Below are 17,513 nucleotides of genomic sequence, written 5' to 3' on the forward strand. Positions count from 1 at the left end.
CAAGGGCTGAGTGCACCGCGCTCGCCAACAGCGCTCGGCAGACCAGATGGTCACCCATCCAAGTGCCAGCCCAGCCCGACAGCGCTTAACTTCCGTGATCTGACGGGAACCGATGTTACCATTGCGGCAAGGACAATGGCACAGCTATGGACTACGTGAACATTATGGTGGATCACCTGCATCCCTCCATGCTAAATGTCTACCCCGACAGTGATGCCATTTTCCAGAAATATAACTGCTTGTGCCACAAAGTCAAAATCTCGCGACCGTGGTTTGAGAAGCATGGTAGTGACCTCACGTTGAAGTCCTGGTCACTAAATTCTCGTGGTCTGAACCAGATGGAAGACATGTGCAACTCTTTTGGGTGCCACATTCGCGCCCAAAAACGATGGGTCTTTATTTTAGGGGAAGTGCACGACCAAGGAGCAGATATGAGGTATCAAATAATTGGAAACAAACTAAGAGCTTAAGGAATCCATGTCACATAGAACTACTGCTGTATTGCTCCCAAATGTAGACCGACATGCTGTTAAGCAGGTGGTCAGAATGTTTTGGCCCATCAGCGTATACATATCTGTAAATGTATACAACAGAATGAGACCGATGACTTGCTTGACATATGTCTCATTGTACCTATCATACTGGTGCAAGTAAACATGAACAAGAGAACGTCAACAATATGGGATGTATTACATTGTCACTGGGGTCAGTACAGTGACAAGAGTTGATGCAGCCCTTTGAATATAGCACCGAACAACAATTATTGTCTGAAGTGATGCACCATGACTATCCAGCCAGCCCTAGTATATAATCTTAGTTTCTTGTGGATGTCACAGAGGATAAAGATTGTCACAGCTCGAGTCTCTTTGGGGCAGCACTGACAGGAGACTCAGCGAGCTGCTCCAAATACTTTAGTAGGTGTGGCGGTCTTTCTCTTTGCAGCCACGTGCACTGCCAGCTCCAGGGCGAAAACGGTCAGTGACAGCAGCCAACCAGCGAGGAGTGCTGCGAACGCGCCTTGGGCGTGCACCAGTGACAGGGAGAAGGCGGCATCGCCTTCTGCGTTCTCATCGCCATCGGTGTCCTCGATGCCAGCCTCTGTCGTCCACCGGTGTCGCGACAGGTCCGACCACCACCTGCCAAAGAGACGTGCGTAATCTTCTAACACTGGTGTACGTGTCGAGTGTACATGTGCATGTTCAGTATTATGCGAGGGCCGTGATGAAGCATTATGCACACCCGAACCGGAATTGGCGCGTAAGTCATTAAATATCATCTACACATGTTAGACAAAATAACATGAGCAGCGACCTGAGATAGTGTAGTGGCACACTTAGCTGCCTTTTAAGTAGAAGTAACATAGGTTTACGCCGTCTTTTGAGACTGCAATAAAAATCTTATTTAGACCAAGTGAGTTATGCTTTATTAAAAAAAAGCCATCAGTGGTCACCGTAAGAAGGTGGTTTCCCTACAAATCTCTTGACAAAGAACGTAAACAATTCTCATATTCTAAATTACAGCTATTAAACAAATGAAAATTTTTGCTCATGATCTTTTGTTTCCTACTTCAATCCTAATTTTTCTCTTCTGAACACAGAAATTCGATATCAGTGCACCGCAGTTTTACTGCCAATGTGTTTTCGTTTCGATGTTGTGTAGATCCAGTTACACCATGTGTTATCTGTTTTGATGTTGTGGCATACCAGTGTCTTTTTGTTTTGTTTTTGTGGTTTTGGAAGCGTCTGCTCCTCAAAGCGGAGTGCTAATACAATAATATAATACAAAATGAAATACCGTCCCCATTATAATTAATCAGCTTTACAAAAGGAGGCAAAGATAAACATACCAAAACGACAAAGTGCTAACCTAAGACTGTACCACAAGGTATCAATAATATAACACCAATGAAATAAAAAACTTTACTATACAGTCGTATGAGTTACTATATCGAAATAACTGCACAACAGCGATAGGAGAACACTAGGGCTGGATCTTAGACAAAGATTTTTTCACAAAGTGCACCCAACAAAGGCTGACACCTAAAGTTGACACTAGACAGACAATGTAGATAGACACAATCAACAGTAAGACATTAATGTGCACGTGGCCCCCGGCTCATAGAGGTAAGGAAACATGTTGTTGATAACTCCAAGTTGTGAAATTTTTCTTTCTCACGTGCTAGACGTTACCTGTCCATGGAACAGTTCTTGTGACTTGCACTGCGGAAATGGCCTATGTTGATGGCGAAGTGTTCTTCACACGGTTGGGGACTGCTAACAAGCTACACTTTGAGAACCTGCAGCCTGCAGCCAATGGTAATTGTACGAGGACGTCACACGGGTTTCCATAGGTTGCAGCAAGACGTGGATTTCAGTTTGGTCTCTATCTGCCCTTATCCTCGGACCCAGCAACACACCATCTTCCTACATTCCCTCAATTCACTCCAAACTTCACAGTATTCAAATCATAATGACACTTCCAAGCAGCCAGTGCTCTGCTCATCTACCCTCGGCACATCCCATCTACACTGTGTCAATTATATCTTAACAGCTGGATTCAACAGTATTGTCACAGCTGGAGACACAGTAGGACCAGGAGTGATTTAGTCAAGGCTGGTTCTGTTCGTCACTGGGAATGGGCGCACTGGGTGACACTGCACAATCCACTGCTGTGTCGGGCAAAGTCGAGCTCAGTGTGAGATTTGTCTGAGAGTGACGCTGGGATTACAAAAGCTGTTGCCAATGCTGTCACGTTCACATAGCGTAAGAGTCGTGCCATGGATTCATAATGACACAGAGCAACAATGGGCGCCATCCACATGCGCAATGAGTGCAAGCAGTGCCTTCTGTGATGAACCAAGTGAATGGATTTGCTGTATATGTTTCATGCGGCTTCCTGATAAGAGTGCCAACTCTGTTAGCTGCCTGTCGCCCACTGGCGTCGCCACATCTGTTGAGGTCATGCTGGTTATGTTGGTACATTGCCTGCCCGCTGGTCGAGCTGACCTTGCCACGGACCATGCTGTTTGCCACAGGTCATGCTGTAATCCACCTGTCGCCAACATCACGCCATTCCTGCTGGGACCACCCTGCTTCACCGCAATCTGTAGCAGTGCAGCCCATCTGTCGCCCATGTGTTGACGAAGCTGGGCACAGCTTGCTAGTCTGTACCTGCTTCATCTGAGGGTCATGGCTTCAACACTGCAGTGCCTCTTCCTTGTCGCTGATGGAGTCAGCCTGCAATTGTGGCCCACACACTGAACCTCGCCATCCTTGCAGCCAGCTATCACTCCTAGGTCCACATGGGTGCCATCTGCCTATGGACCCAGCAGCCCACATTCACCAGCCATGCTGCTGATTTCACATGTCGCATCGTATCACGCTTAATGTATGTGTCGCCGCTTGCTAAAGTATTGCAGCCGACATGCCAGAAGTGAATGCTGCCCGAAGAGCAGACTATTTCTTTTACAGGAGCTTCTCAACCTGTTCTGTAAAATTTTCTGTTAGCAATTTTAGCATCCATTTAAGGTTAAAAAAATGCCCACCACACAGTCAAAATTAGATAGCAGAACAGAGGGAGGAGGTAGTGAAAATCCTTTCGAGGCTTTACAGGAAATGGTAACAAAATGGTACTCAGGAATTTCAATTTATAGTAGAGATTAAAGCAGACGTATAGGCTATTGAGGCTATTGCAGAGGAACCTACAGACTATGCTGCCGCCCCACAGCGTAACAAAGTGAACAGCTTTCCTGCTGTCACTTTTATCCCTTCCTTCTCAGGGAAGGCCACAGAGAATGCATCCACTTTCTTGCAAAATGTCCGTGATGTTGGTCTCATTTTCTAGTAGCCACAAGGTTTTCTGTCGAATGTGGCGTGCCTATAGTTGTCGGGTGATGCATGCACTATGTGGAATCAGTAACAATATTAAGGGATACAGAAAGTCTCGGAGTATTGGCCGATGGGTTAGAAGACAGGTACTCAGATAGGAGAAGTCTGAGCTATTGCCAGGATAAATTGTGCACCCTTGGGCGAAGGCAAGGAGAAGATCTTGAAGCATTAGGTGATAGAATTCGTACAATCTTGTGTCACTCATATGCCTTGGCGAGAGACATGACACTGTACGATGTCTTGTTAGGAGCAGGCAAAGCACGAGCTGTTGATGCGTTTGTCTACAGTATAAAGTTGCAACTTGGAGCTGATGTTAAAGTGGTGTCACCTTTGCCTTTGCAAGAGCCATGTCACTCTATTGTTTGAGGAAGTTCTGCTGTTTGTTTCGATCGACTCATGCAATAAAGACGCCCCGCTGCATATTTATTAAGGAAACAAACGGTGAACAGCGCAAGTGACGCAGATACTCAGCTGACACATGTCGAGCATCATACTGCTCCCATTGTAGGGTATTTGGCCACTTAGGTGTAGTTGCTCCCAGTTGCAACGTACATGAAACTTAAGTTGATATCAAATATACAGAGTGAACATTAATAAAACCGACTAACTGCAGGGACACATTCCTGATTGGAAATGGAGAACCTATGAAAATACGTCTAGAAATGGACAGTGTGTGCACAACGATAACAAATCGTCTGGGAACACTGTACGGAGCTGCACTGCTTCCAAGTCATGATAGAAGTTCAAAGTGGCCCCCATGGGATTCAGTGCATGCGTTCACAAATCGCATCATGGATCGTCCCTCTGACTGATCGTTCCAACCTCTCTCTGAGTAGCGTCACAGGCATGGTGATCACGCTGTTGAAGAGTCTGCACATCAGGAACTGGTTCAGCATACTCAATACTTTCCAGATGGCCCCAGAGGTAAAAAACCAGAGGGTTTAAGTCCTGCGATCTAGCAGGCCATGCTACAGGGCCTCCATATGACATCCAATGTTTCGGGAAGATGTTATTGAGGTGTCGGCGAAATTTAAAGCGGAAGTGGGGTGGTACTCCACCATGCAGAAACCACATAACCTGTAGTATTGTCACAGGCACATTCTCAAGCAGCCCAGGCAGAGTATTCCGCAGGAAGTCAAGCTACATGCCTCTGTCGAGGCGTTGTGGAATAATAACCAAAGTGTGTGGTTGCCAAGAATACCACACATTAATGCCGAACTGATGCTGATGAGTGGCCTCAACCATTTTTCAAGGATTGTCTGTATTTCAAGTTGTCTCAACACAAGGTATACAGATATATACATGCATCAAAAATTGTATCTCAACAGTAATTTGCAAAGTATTTGCAAAATTTGTAGAGAGTGGATTAGTAAACATGATCAGTTTGTAAACTCCAACTAAAACGTGATTTCTTAATTTATTACTGAAATGGAGAATACTGCCAACTATAATTGTCCGCATATTATGGTGTCCCAATACTTGATACATTGATACGTACCTGCGACAAATACTGTGTCTTGACATTAATTTGTTGAAGTATTTGGAGAATTTGCAGGGAGACGATACGATAGTACAAATGATCACTTACTCAACTTCGAGTGAAAAGTAATATTTAGTTACATTCTTATTGCAGTGGAGAGTGCTCCTAGTCGCTCCTATCCACTTTACTTATTTTGGGCATATGAAGTTGTTACTATTTTTGAGCTTCACGCAACATTCCTCAGACCACTTTGAATTTTTACGTAATTTCTTCTTTTATAAATGGATAACAACACTATTTAGATAAAATAAGCAGAGATAATAATTATTCTGTTAGTAAGTAAAGTAAGGTCTCATTTTTTATAAAACATAAACCATCACAGATTTTTTCAGAAAACTATTTTTACTTAATTCCTTAGATGTTTCTCTATTTTTCTACATAGTTTTCATACGTTGCTGTAACATTCTACAAGCTTTTGCATCCCTTAGTCAAAGACGTCGGCCACGTGTGTGGATAAACAGTCTTCAATTGCTTCCTCCATCTCATCATCTGTTGCGAAGTGCTTGCCGCCGAGAAATTCCTTTAGGTAACGGAACAAGTGAAAATCGCTCGACGCCAAGTCTTTGCTGTACGGTGGGTGGCCAATCTGTTTCCATCCAAGAGATGGAATGGCAGAATGGGTCTTGGCATTGTCATGCAGCAACAAAATCCTAGACATCAGAAGGCCACGTCGCTTATTGTGTATTGTATGTCGAAATTTAGCCAGGGTAGCACAGTAAGTGGCTGCCGTTGTTTTGCCCTTTGCTCCATAAACTCGACTAACAAGACTCCATCTCTGAGCCAAAACACAGTTGTCATAACCCTGTATATTGACATTGTCTGTTTGGCGTTGACTTTGATCAGTGATGTCGTGTGGCGCTATTCTGCTGACTGACGTTTAGACTGGAATCATGTGATAAACCCACGTATAATCCCCTGTGACAATGTTTTCTAAAAACTGATCACCTTCCTTATGATATCGATACAAAAATTCAAGAGCACAAGCAGTTCTTTCCATTTTGTATTCCTCAGTAGGCAGCCTGGGAAACGAACATGGGCACAATTCGTGCAACTTTTCAGATACAATTTTGTGTAAAGTTGCTCTATCCACATTTGAAAGTTCCAATGCCGACGTTGAGATTGGGTACCACTGGGGTTCAAGAATCTTTTCGTCCATGACTTTGACCAAATATTTGAAGATTACTGATGGTCGGCCAGGTCGCGGTTCATCATGGACATTTTAACATCTGTCCTTGAAAGTTCTCATCCATTTAGGCACTTTACTGTCACTCATTGCATTGCGGCCATAACCACACATATCTGCAGATGAATTTCCGCTGCTACAACGTTCCTCGTTGCCAAAGCAGAATCATTGTCCGTATTTCACAGTCGACGATCTAACCAGTTGTTTTAAACACTTTGAAATGATGATGTAAACAGCACACTCCGACAGCACCAATGAAACTGGCGTCGTCTGATGGACAAGGCATACCGGGAGTCGGTGCGGATGAGTGTTTCAATGTTGGAGCGAATTCGATTTGCTACGGCATTTCAGGTCTTAGTTACCGAATAACCTTCGTGTATTCCTATATATGGCATGCATAGAGAACGGTGCCTTTTTCTTTTATAATTTCCCGTATTGTGTCATTTCTGACGTGTTCAAATCTGGAGATGAGAAAACTTCTTCACTAAAACCCCCTCTCAAGGGACATCAATTTATTTTTCTACTTTTTACTTAGCTCCGGTATTTCAACGTCATATGTGGTGATACTCTCTGTGATTGACTTGTACATTAAAAACCGCTCACTTTGTAATTTTATCAGTACATAGCAAGGAGTTGGGCAATTACTATTTTTCCTTGCCCAATTTTACTTATGATGTTTTGTGTGCTTATTCCATTTGCTGTAAGTAGACAGACATTTTTAATTTTCAAAACCCTACGTTCGAATCTTCTCAGCCATCTTCACCTACCCCGATGCACTCCGTCTTTTGTTTCTTGTCAGGTCCCATTTTGAGTATTCTTCTGGCAGTTCCTTAACTTGTAACTGGAATCGTCTTTATCTCCCACTACCAGGACCTGGACATTATGGAAGAGTAAGGTATACAGTATTTCAGTAATGTACTACCTATATTCCAGACAGTCTTTGTCTCATAATGTATTAATTAGCAGGAGAAAGGGATGATTGACATTATTCGAAGAAATATAAAGATGTGAGATTTTTAAACCCACCAGGAACTAAACAATCTGAAATTAGAATGCATTACTGATTAAAACTGTTGGCGATGCACTACAGCATCCTGTACATTGGAACTGGAAATGACAGTCGGAGCTGTGTGCCTGACAGACCTGTCGAAGAAACCGGCGGCCATGAGCCTTCCGATGAGACTGTTGATGCGAGGCAGCAGTGGAGATCCCTTGGGCAGCAACATGACGACGTCGAACGAGCGCACCGCGTCTTCCTGCAAGCAGAGGTCACCCACCACACGATCTGAAAGTCTGTTCATAGCACAGAGAGCGGACTGAGGGATGTTTATTCACAATTTTCGTCTGACTTGCTCCCAGAGTTGGAGGTTCTCAGACATCACATAAGCTATGATACATATTAGTAGCATAACCTATGGTAGCAGCATCATCGTCTCTCCAGTTCAAAATGAATATAACGATTATAAATATATATTACAATGATAAGAATTACACTGAATGTAAAACTCCGTCTGAGGAGGCTTTGAAGGTCCAACATTACCGACCGACCACTGTGTCATCTTCAGGCCAGAGGCGTCATTCGATTCGGGTATGGACGGGCTTGTGGACAGTACATTGCTCTCCCGGCTGTTGACAGATTTCGTGACTGGAGCCGCTACTTCTCCCTCAGGTAGCTCCTCATTTGGCATGACAAGGGTCTAGCGCATCCCGCTTGCCAATAGCACTCGGCAGAACGGGATGATCACCCATCCAAGTACTAGCCAAGCCCAAAAGTACTCAACTTCCTTGATCTGATGGGAACCGATGTTACCACTGCAGCAAGGCCGTTGAGGTATGTATGGGATTATTTTGTAAAGGAGGCATACATATAATGTCTTGTATGTATCTCCATAAAAAGTGATCCATGGGAGTTAGGTTTGCAGATCTGGATGTCCAGGAGCAGAACACAGCGTCTTCGTGTCCAGTACGACTGATCCAACGGTTTTAAAAATGTTGATTTGTAAATAGGTGAAACTCTGTGCCCCAATGTGTTGGGTGCACGATCAGTAAAGGAAGGGTTCACTCACGTCACCCGCCCCTGGAAACTGCAAGGATGTTGGTTGCTGACGGCTTTAATGCTAATGACTGATGGAGACACACATGACAGATTAACGCTAAGACGGAACAACTTAAGACTCCATCCATATCAAACAAGCAACCTGACTCCGAACTGCCGCGAAAGATCTGTTAGGTTCTTAACGGAATTTGTACCAGCACTGGCAAGTGTGCCGGTTTTCAACAGAAGTGTAAGAAAATAGCTTCTCCAAGTTGTGACTGTGGCACTGAAAAGCAGAGTGTTCACCATGTTGCAGTAGCTACAGGTCCCCTCACTCTGACGTCAGGGCTTCTGTTCAAGCTAGAGAGAGTGTTTGGTTCACTTCATAGAAAGTACCAAAAATTAATTTTGTGTGGTGACTGTAAATTTAATTTTATAGATGATGTTGCAGATCTTCTAAATTAGTTTCATCTCATGCAGACTGTGTTCTTTCCAAATAGAGTCCAGGAGAACAGTAGCATAACTGTAGACAACAGTTTTGTTCATTCTTCGTTTGAAGAGGGGCATTCCATAAGTAAAAGTGTAAGTGGCATCCCAGACCATGATGCACGGATTTTTACAATAAGAGGAATTTGGGCATACATGCGTGCTCAATATCAATACAAACTATTTAGAAGTATTAATTGAGTGGCAATAGCGTCTTTTTTAAACCACATTACAGAAAAAGAGTCGCGGGATGTTTATTGTGGCCGGCCGTTGCGGCCGAGCGGTTCTAGGCACTTCAGTCCGGAACCGCGCTGCTGCTACGGTCGCAGGTTCGATCCTGCCTCAGGCATGGATGTGTGTGATGTGCTTAGGTTAGTTAGCTTTTAGTTCTAAGTCTAGGGGACTGATGACCTCAGCTGTTAAGTCCCTAAGTGCTTAGAGCTATTTGAACATTTGTTTATTGTGCCAATAACACAGACGATGAATACAGGGTGGTTATTGTGGTATCATGTATCGATACGGCCCTGCCAACGTCTTTAGATGGCAACAGAATTGAAAGTTTCCATCAGATGCAGATAGTGGTCTCGCAGGATCTGGTGGATGCAAGCCTCCTGAGCCACGCCTCCAGTGGCTCTGAACTACGAGCTCTGTCTGCCGTTGTGATACAAGATGGCTGTCGGCAGCCATTCTACCCGCTTGTACTTGGAGCCTCTTCGCTATGACACCGTCATTCGCTCTTAGTGCAGGGAGCCTCTTCCTCGTAGAGATTGAGAACTGGACTTTATTTCTTGCTGCAATATTTGTAATGAGTGTCCATTCACTTGGAGAAATAGAAATTAAGCAAATCTTCTGTTTACTGTGTTAACTTGTTTGCTAATCACTTCTCCTGCTGTTCAGCTTTCCTACGACGACAGTTGCTGCACCACTCTATAGCCCACCTCTCTTTACAGTTGTGTACAAAGTCTTACGCCGGCCGCGGTGGTCTCGCGGTTCTAGGCGCTCAGTCCGGAACCGCGCGACTGCTACGGTCGCAGGTTCGAATCCTGCCTCGGGCATGGATGTGTGTGATGTCCTTAGGTTAGTTAGGTTTAAGTAGTTCTAAGTTCTAGGGGACTGATGACCACAGATGTTAAGTCCCATAGTGCTCAGAGCCATTTGAACCATTTTGAACAAAGTCTTACACAATAGTTATAATTAAATTTTCACCGCTTAGGAAGGAACCCATGATAAACGAGAGAACGTAGGACAATCAAACTTTGCGGAAACATTTGTAAAGACATGCAGAATAGAAATAACGAATCCATTGAGATAAACATATTTTAATTTCGACATGAGATGGTAACATTTGTTAACCGTGTACCTAGTTTACGTTCGAGGTTACAACTGTTGCTCGATATGACTACCATTTGGATCCATTACAGCATGGAACTGCACTCTAGATACCATTTCACAATTGTTCCAGCACTTTTGGAATGGTGGATCTAGAACGTTCAGGTGTTGTAACACAGATTGTGCACTGCTTGAAGAACGCACACTGCATCCAGTTCACCTTGCCTTGTCTCAAGTTGACTGATTTCAGCTGCAATACATACTGATGCTTGTGTTTCGACCCTATGTCACCGTACCAATAACGGTACCTAACGGCGTGTCACGATGCTAATGCTACTGACAACGGAAATCATGCAGTGCACAGTCTGAACATAATTCATATAAATCTAGGTAATCATACAGTTAATAGTTTTTCCATCAATGCTGGTTCAAGTAGCGAAAGTTTAATTATAACCACCATGTATAATAAGTTTTTGAACACATTTCTCATGCTCTTTAAAGTTGCTTTCCATTTTAATGTCTAAAACAGGACACTAACAAGCAGGCTGGGTGGCTGACTAATTGGATACGATATCATACAGAACAAATTCGGACTTATATCGAAACGTTAGTGATAGTAAAAATCGAGTTACAAAATCTCATTACAAACAGTGATGTAAATGCTGAAAAATGTCATTAGGAACGCAAAAAGCATGTAGTATCCAATCAGAATATCTAATTCTCAGGACGAAATTAAATCCATAAGGTCAGTCGTGAAGGAAGCTTGCGGCCAACGGCGCAAGGGTAAGGATATAAAGTAAATACATGCTAAAAATGTTTTGTTACTGATAAGTCAATTACATGTGCAGTATTTAGCAATCACTTTCTCAACATAGCAGGTGAATTAAGTCTGAAATTAATTTCTACAGAGAACCATGTAACTCTTTTAGAAAATGCGTTACCATGACTATTATCCAAAACATACCTCCGTCATAATGACAAAGGGGAGATTGAGCCAATAATTAAATCGCTGAAGACTAAGGACTCTTGTAGATATAATAGGGTACCTAGCAGGATACTAAAGCACAGTGCTGCATGTGCTAGCCTGGTGCATAACCACATTTGTAATTTTTCCTTTAGAAATGGCAGGTTTACCGAACGATTAAAGTACTCAGTAATGAAACCGTTAGACAAAAAAGGAATAAGAGATAATGTAGGTAATTTTGGACCTATTTCTGGGTTATCAGTGTCTGCAAAAGTCGTTGTAAAGGCTGTCTGTATAAGAGTAATTGATCATTGCAGTTCATATAATTTGCTATGAAATGTACATTTTGGTTTCAAAAGAGGGTTAAGAACTGAAAAAGCTACTTTCTCTTTTCTCTGTGAGATAGTAGACGGATTAAACAAAAATTTACGAGTAGTAGACTTCTTATTTGATTTAAATAAGGCTTTTGATTGTGTTGATAACAAAATATTACAACAGAAGTCAGACCATTATGGAATAAGAGACGTAGCTCACAATTGGTTCCTTTCATACTTTAAGAACAAACAGAAAAAGATCATTCTCCTCATTAATGAGAACAACTATGAGATAGTGTCTGACTGGGGCATGGTTAAATGGTGTGTGCCTCAGGGGTCATTACTGGGACCACTACTGTTTCTTACATATAGGGTGATTCTTATTATCGTTTAAAAACCCTCAAAGTGATGTAGATGACACTGAGACAATTAACATCTATCGCTACAGAATTTTACACATTTTCTAAGGATATAATAAGCTCATTTATCTTGTTTTTCAACTCTCTAATATTCTGATGAAACAAATTAATTTTATTTTCTTCAAACTGTTGCTTGTATTATGGTCTGGTCCTGCTATAGTCTGTTCCACTAATCTCTCTCTGTAGCCTGGCTCTAACCCGCAAAAAATGGGCCCCTTTGATTCCAGTAATCACATGGACTTCGTTTTGTGTACTTGACCCCCCCCCCCCCCGCCCCCTCCCCGCCCTTACAGATTCTGCAAGGTGCTCAGCTAATCTTTTTTTCCCCTCCTATTCAGGTTCAGGCCATGATTAGTCTATCCCACTCCCAGTCTCAGCAACAAGCTGTTTATGTTATGTTCGTTGAGTCTGTGCTGCTCGAGACGCCCTTTGATTTGGCTCGGTGTTTTGGAACTGATGAGGCCAGTAAATCGTGCGAAAAAGTTGTATGCATACGGATTCTAAGTTACTCATGTTGGCAGCTGCTCTTGATTCGAATTCTTTAATATCTACTTCGTCTACTTTGGTAAAGGAATTTTAGTAACGCCGGTTTTGTGTCACTATCATCACTAACATTATCACTGCCATCGCACAGCGAAGGTATTGACTGTGTCTTACTGCTGGTATACTTCACATATAACAAGAATCTCTTTAGATTGTCTGCCAGATTTTGAGACAGAGTAGCACTGTCGAAACTATGTTAAAAGTATCTCGCAGTGAAGTCCGCGCTAACTTTCGAGCTTCAGTAAAACGTTGTCAACCTTGGAGATTTTTCGTTTTTTAAACTTTGGCATACTTTTTTTCGTTGCGGCTACAACAGTGTTCTGGTTTGTTTTGTGTACCATGGGGTGTCAGTAGCATTTCTTATTAACTTGTTTGGTATGTATCTCTCAGTTGCCGTCTGCATTGTTTCTTTGAATTCAAGCCACGTCTGGTGTACTCTTCCTTAGTTAGTTTGCTAGGAGTGGAGCCCATCTCTTACGGAGGCGTCAAGCGAATTTTATTTGATTTTTAAAATAATATTTTGCATATTCTTTTGGTAGATTTGAATATTCCATCTCGCTACAACGACCTTGTGGTCACTAATCCCTGCATCCACCATGCTGCTCCCTCTTTGATCAAAATCATTTGTTGCTAAGAGGTCAAGTACGACTTCACAACCATTTACTCTTAGAGTGTGTTCCTGAACTAATTATTCAAAATAATTTTTCTGAGAAAGCATTCAGTACGAGTTTGGACGACTTTTTATGCCTACCACGGACTTCAGACACGTATTTTCGCCAACATATGGAGGGTGGATTGAAGTCACCGCCAACTATAATTGTATGACTATAATAGAAATGAGACTCAAGGTTTCTTTGAACTGTTCAGAAACTGTATTACGTGAGTCGGAGGTCGGTAAAAGGAACCAATATTAATTTATTCCCGTTGACAAGTATTACTTCTACCCGTCATAACTCACAGGAACTATCTACTTCAATTTCACTATAAGGTAAACTACTTCTGACAGCAATAAACAATCCACCATCAACGGTATTTAATCGATCCCTTCCGAACACGGTTATGTCCTTTGCAAAAATTTTGGCTGAACAGATGGGTAGCCCATTCTCCGCGAAGGCAGCCCATTCTCCGCAGAGCACACTGTGGTACTCAGCTGTGACGGGAAAGGCGCAAGGCAAAGTTGATCATTGTCACTATTGAATAATTAATTTTTATACTGAATCTGCAATAAGGGCTGTAATGAATTGTTTCGATGTACGATTTGTTTGTCATAGACAGAAAATCAGCAGGAAGGAATTCATTAATTACATAACAGAGATCGCTCAAAGTAAACAAGATTTAGGTAGGATGCTTAATGACACTGAACGTATATTAGTCGATGGCTACACCGAACATAAACAGAAAGAAAACTAATGTGATAGTACGTGCAGCAGGTGGATGGATGATCGGTAAACTTGGGCAATACGCTTTTGAAGAGATGTTGTAAACCTTGTTTAGTGATGTATCACGTACGTGTGGGGAGGCCTCAGCAGCTGTACAGTACAGTCCCTTTCAAAGGAAGGGTATATTTTCAATTACGAGTTCATACTGAAGGCAAAACTACGAATTCAATGAAAATAATGATAGGCAGATTATGGTAGAAGACTCAAAAAGAATATACCAGTAATATACAAGTTTCTTCGACCTTCTGGACTCACAGTTGCTTTGACCAGATGCTGGACCGTTGAATGGCGAGGCAGAATCAGTTTTAAATCACTCAAAAAATTAATCTAAAACCCCCTCTCAATGCATTTTTTGCCTTCAGTGTTCACTTAACGCGCAGAGTCCTTGTTTCACGTATTCGCCGATCCACAGTAGCAGACGATGCGTGAGAAGTTGAAACACACTGTGGGAAACGTTCTGTGTAAATACGTCTTGCTGCAAGCGCATTGGGATTAGCAGCAGCATGACTGAGATTCACGTTTGCAAGCTCGTTAAAAGTAAATCGACTCACCGTAGTCTTGTATTACTACTACCGAGAGCACTACCTATCACATCAGATAATACAAGAACGAAAACAGAGTAACCTAGTGGAGCGATGTGTAGCACTGAGCCCTACGGGTGTGGGTAGGTTCAACAAGCCCAACCGCTAAACATGCGGCTAGGTACGATATCTGGTGACGTCACCTGGGCAACATCTGTCGCCCGCTCTTGGGGGATTTCCCGACATTTGAGGCCCAATACGTCTTGTATTAAATTACTTGTCTCAGAGTTGCTTTGAGGGTCTTCAAACGTTAGTAAGGGTCACAATGTATATTGAAAATGAAAACACCTTTTATTCGCAGTGACTTAAATCATTTTGTAGTCGATAGAGTTCATTAGCTAACTCCACCAATCCTGATGTCAAAGCAAATCACGGCTTGTTTGTTTGAAGCGTTAAAAAATGTTATTTAGAAACAACTGAGCTGTCTTAATCGAAGTAAGAGGTCAAGATACCTCGATTCAGCTAATTTCTGATGGAAGAGAAGGTTTGAATTAACCTGAATTAATTAAAACATCAATAAGAGTGCAAAGATTACATTCCAAATTCACTGTCATGAAAGAATCTGACTCCAGATTTTTATTCATCGAATCAAATTATGTCGTTTAATATAAATAACAATAAAATTCAGTTCAATTTTTATTTTACAGTTTTATGATAAATTTTTATTTAGATGTTTTTAATCCATGTTTCTTAAATGATATGTATATAATGATTCGCCTTAGTCTGAAATTAGCCAAATTTCATATATAAATTGAACTCTCTAAAAATGACGTCACAAAACACCACGTCAGAAATTTGTGTAATGTCTTTTTTATAGAAAATGGGCAGTCAAAGTTTATTGTCTCTTTATATTGCCTATGTTTTTAATGTTATGACCATTTTCAGAATAAGCCATAAATTTCCAGAAGCAATATGCGTACTGTGTCATAGAATAATCGACATATTTAGATGTGAAGATGGTTCTGTGCAACCGTAATCGGTAACAACATTAGAACTGTATGCAATCTAGATAAACAATAAAATTTGTTATCAAAAGACGCTGTCTAAGCTGAAGGGACAAGGTGCGGCAGTCAGTGTCTAGGAGAGTTTGACACACAATGGACATCACGCGTGTCTCGTCTTGTGAAAACTCTTGAAGGTTTTTAAATAAGACCAAACGTTACTAACATTCTACATCTTTATTCTTCACATCTACGTATTTGCAGCCTTCAGGAGCTACAGGGATCCTAATTTTAGCGTGTAACGTGGCGGTGTGTAACGCAACTATGTCGGTGCGTGAGGAAGAGCGCTCTCTAATCGAGTTTCGACTTCGAAGAATTCGTCTACACATCGAGCACCCTTCCTTCAGGATAACAATGCTAGATCACACACGAGTGCTGCGACATTGTAACAATCCGACACCTGAGCATTATTGTCATGGTACGTACGCCCAATCCGGTTTTAATCGATGAATCCTACGACCGTTTCTTGATTTTTCTTCAGGCTGGCTTCCATTTTCATGCGCAACGTCAGAACTGCCTCTCTGTTGTCTTTACCTTTCCTAAAGCCAAAATGATAGTCATTTAATCGATCCTCAGTTTTCTTTTCTATTCTTCTGTATATTATTATCGTCTGCAGCTTGGATGCATGAGATGTTAAGCTGTTTGTGCGATAGTTACCGCATCAATCTTCCTTTGCTATGTTCCCAACTGTGTGGATAATATTTCTCCGAAAGTCCGATGTTACGTCACCAGTCTTATACATTCTACACACCAACCGTCGTCTCGTTGCCACTTCCCCAAATGACTACAGAAATTCCGGTGGAATCTAATTTACTCCTTCTGTCTTACCTGACCTCATGTCTTCCGGAGCTTTTTTAAATGGTGACTCCAATACTGGATCCCTTACGTCATCTATACCGCTTCCAATTTCTTCTTCTATCACGTATAGTTGCGTACAGGATTGCAAATTTGGTAGGCAGGGGTGCCGCCTCTGACAACAAAATGGCTCTAATCCCAGTGACTGGCTAGTAGTGGTGTGCTAGTCTTTCGGTAACTTATGCGACATATGTTTTTAATGGGTGAGAGATCTGCAGAACGTGGTGACCAGACTAATGGGGACAGCATATGGGACGTTGCGGTCTTGTGATATCTTGTTGAAATATTACGTCATAGAAAGCCCAAAGATACAGTTTAGCCATCGTACTTAATACGTCGGAAATGTAGCACGCGCTGCCCAAATGATCGACTATGCTAGCCAGAAGAGATCATATTGTGTACCAGATGGCACCTCATATCATCACGCTTGGGGCCTGGGTCCACATGACGATGAAGGATGCAGTCTGACGGTGTTCGATCACGTCGGAGCTTCCCACAGGCGGGTACATCCGTCGTGATGCTGTGCACAGAATCCGTATTCGCCTGGAAAGACGAAGAGGTGCCATTTTTGTTTCCATAGTTGCTGTGCTTCAAGGGAAGTTGCAGCAATAGTCAGTGCGTTGACAGTCGTTGGTGCTGCAGATTTCGTTACGCTGTCCGTGTAGGTACATATCTTGCTGAAAAACATGCCCATATTCCGAATCAAGATAAGTGATGAGGCTTTATGATTCTGCATGGCAGAGTGAACAATGTTGCTCCTTTCGGGCGCTAGTTGCCAGATCCGCTGAGATCCAGCATGACGTTGAGCGTTGGCCTGTTGACCCCATTTATTCCATATTCGTAACACAGTCGTGGTATCCTGATCAGTGCGAGCATCACTACTGCAAAACGATGAACCACAGTCTCGGCAGGTCACGGTATAGTTGCTGTCGACTTT

This window comes from Schistocerca piceifrons, chromosome 7 (assembly GCF_021461385.2).
Source record: "Schistocerca piceifrons isolate TAMUIC-IGC-003096 chromosome 7, iqSchPice1.1, whole genome shotgun sequence".
NCBI classification, from domain to species: Eukaryota; Metazoa; Arthropoda; class Insecta; order Orthoptera; family Acrididae; genus Schistocerca; species Schistocerca piceifrons.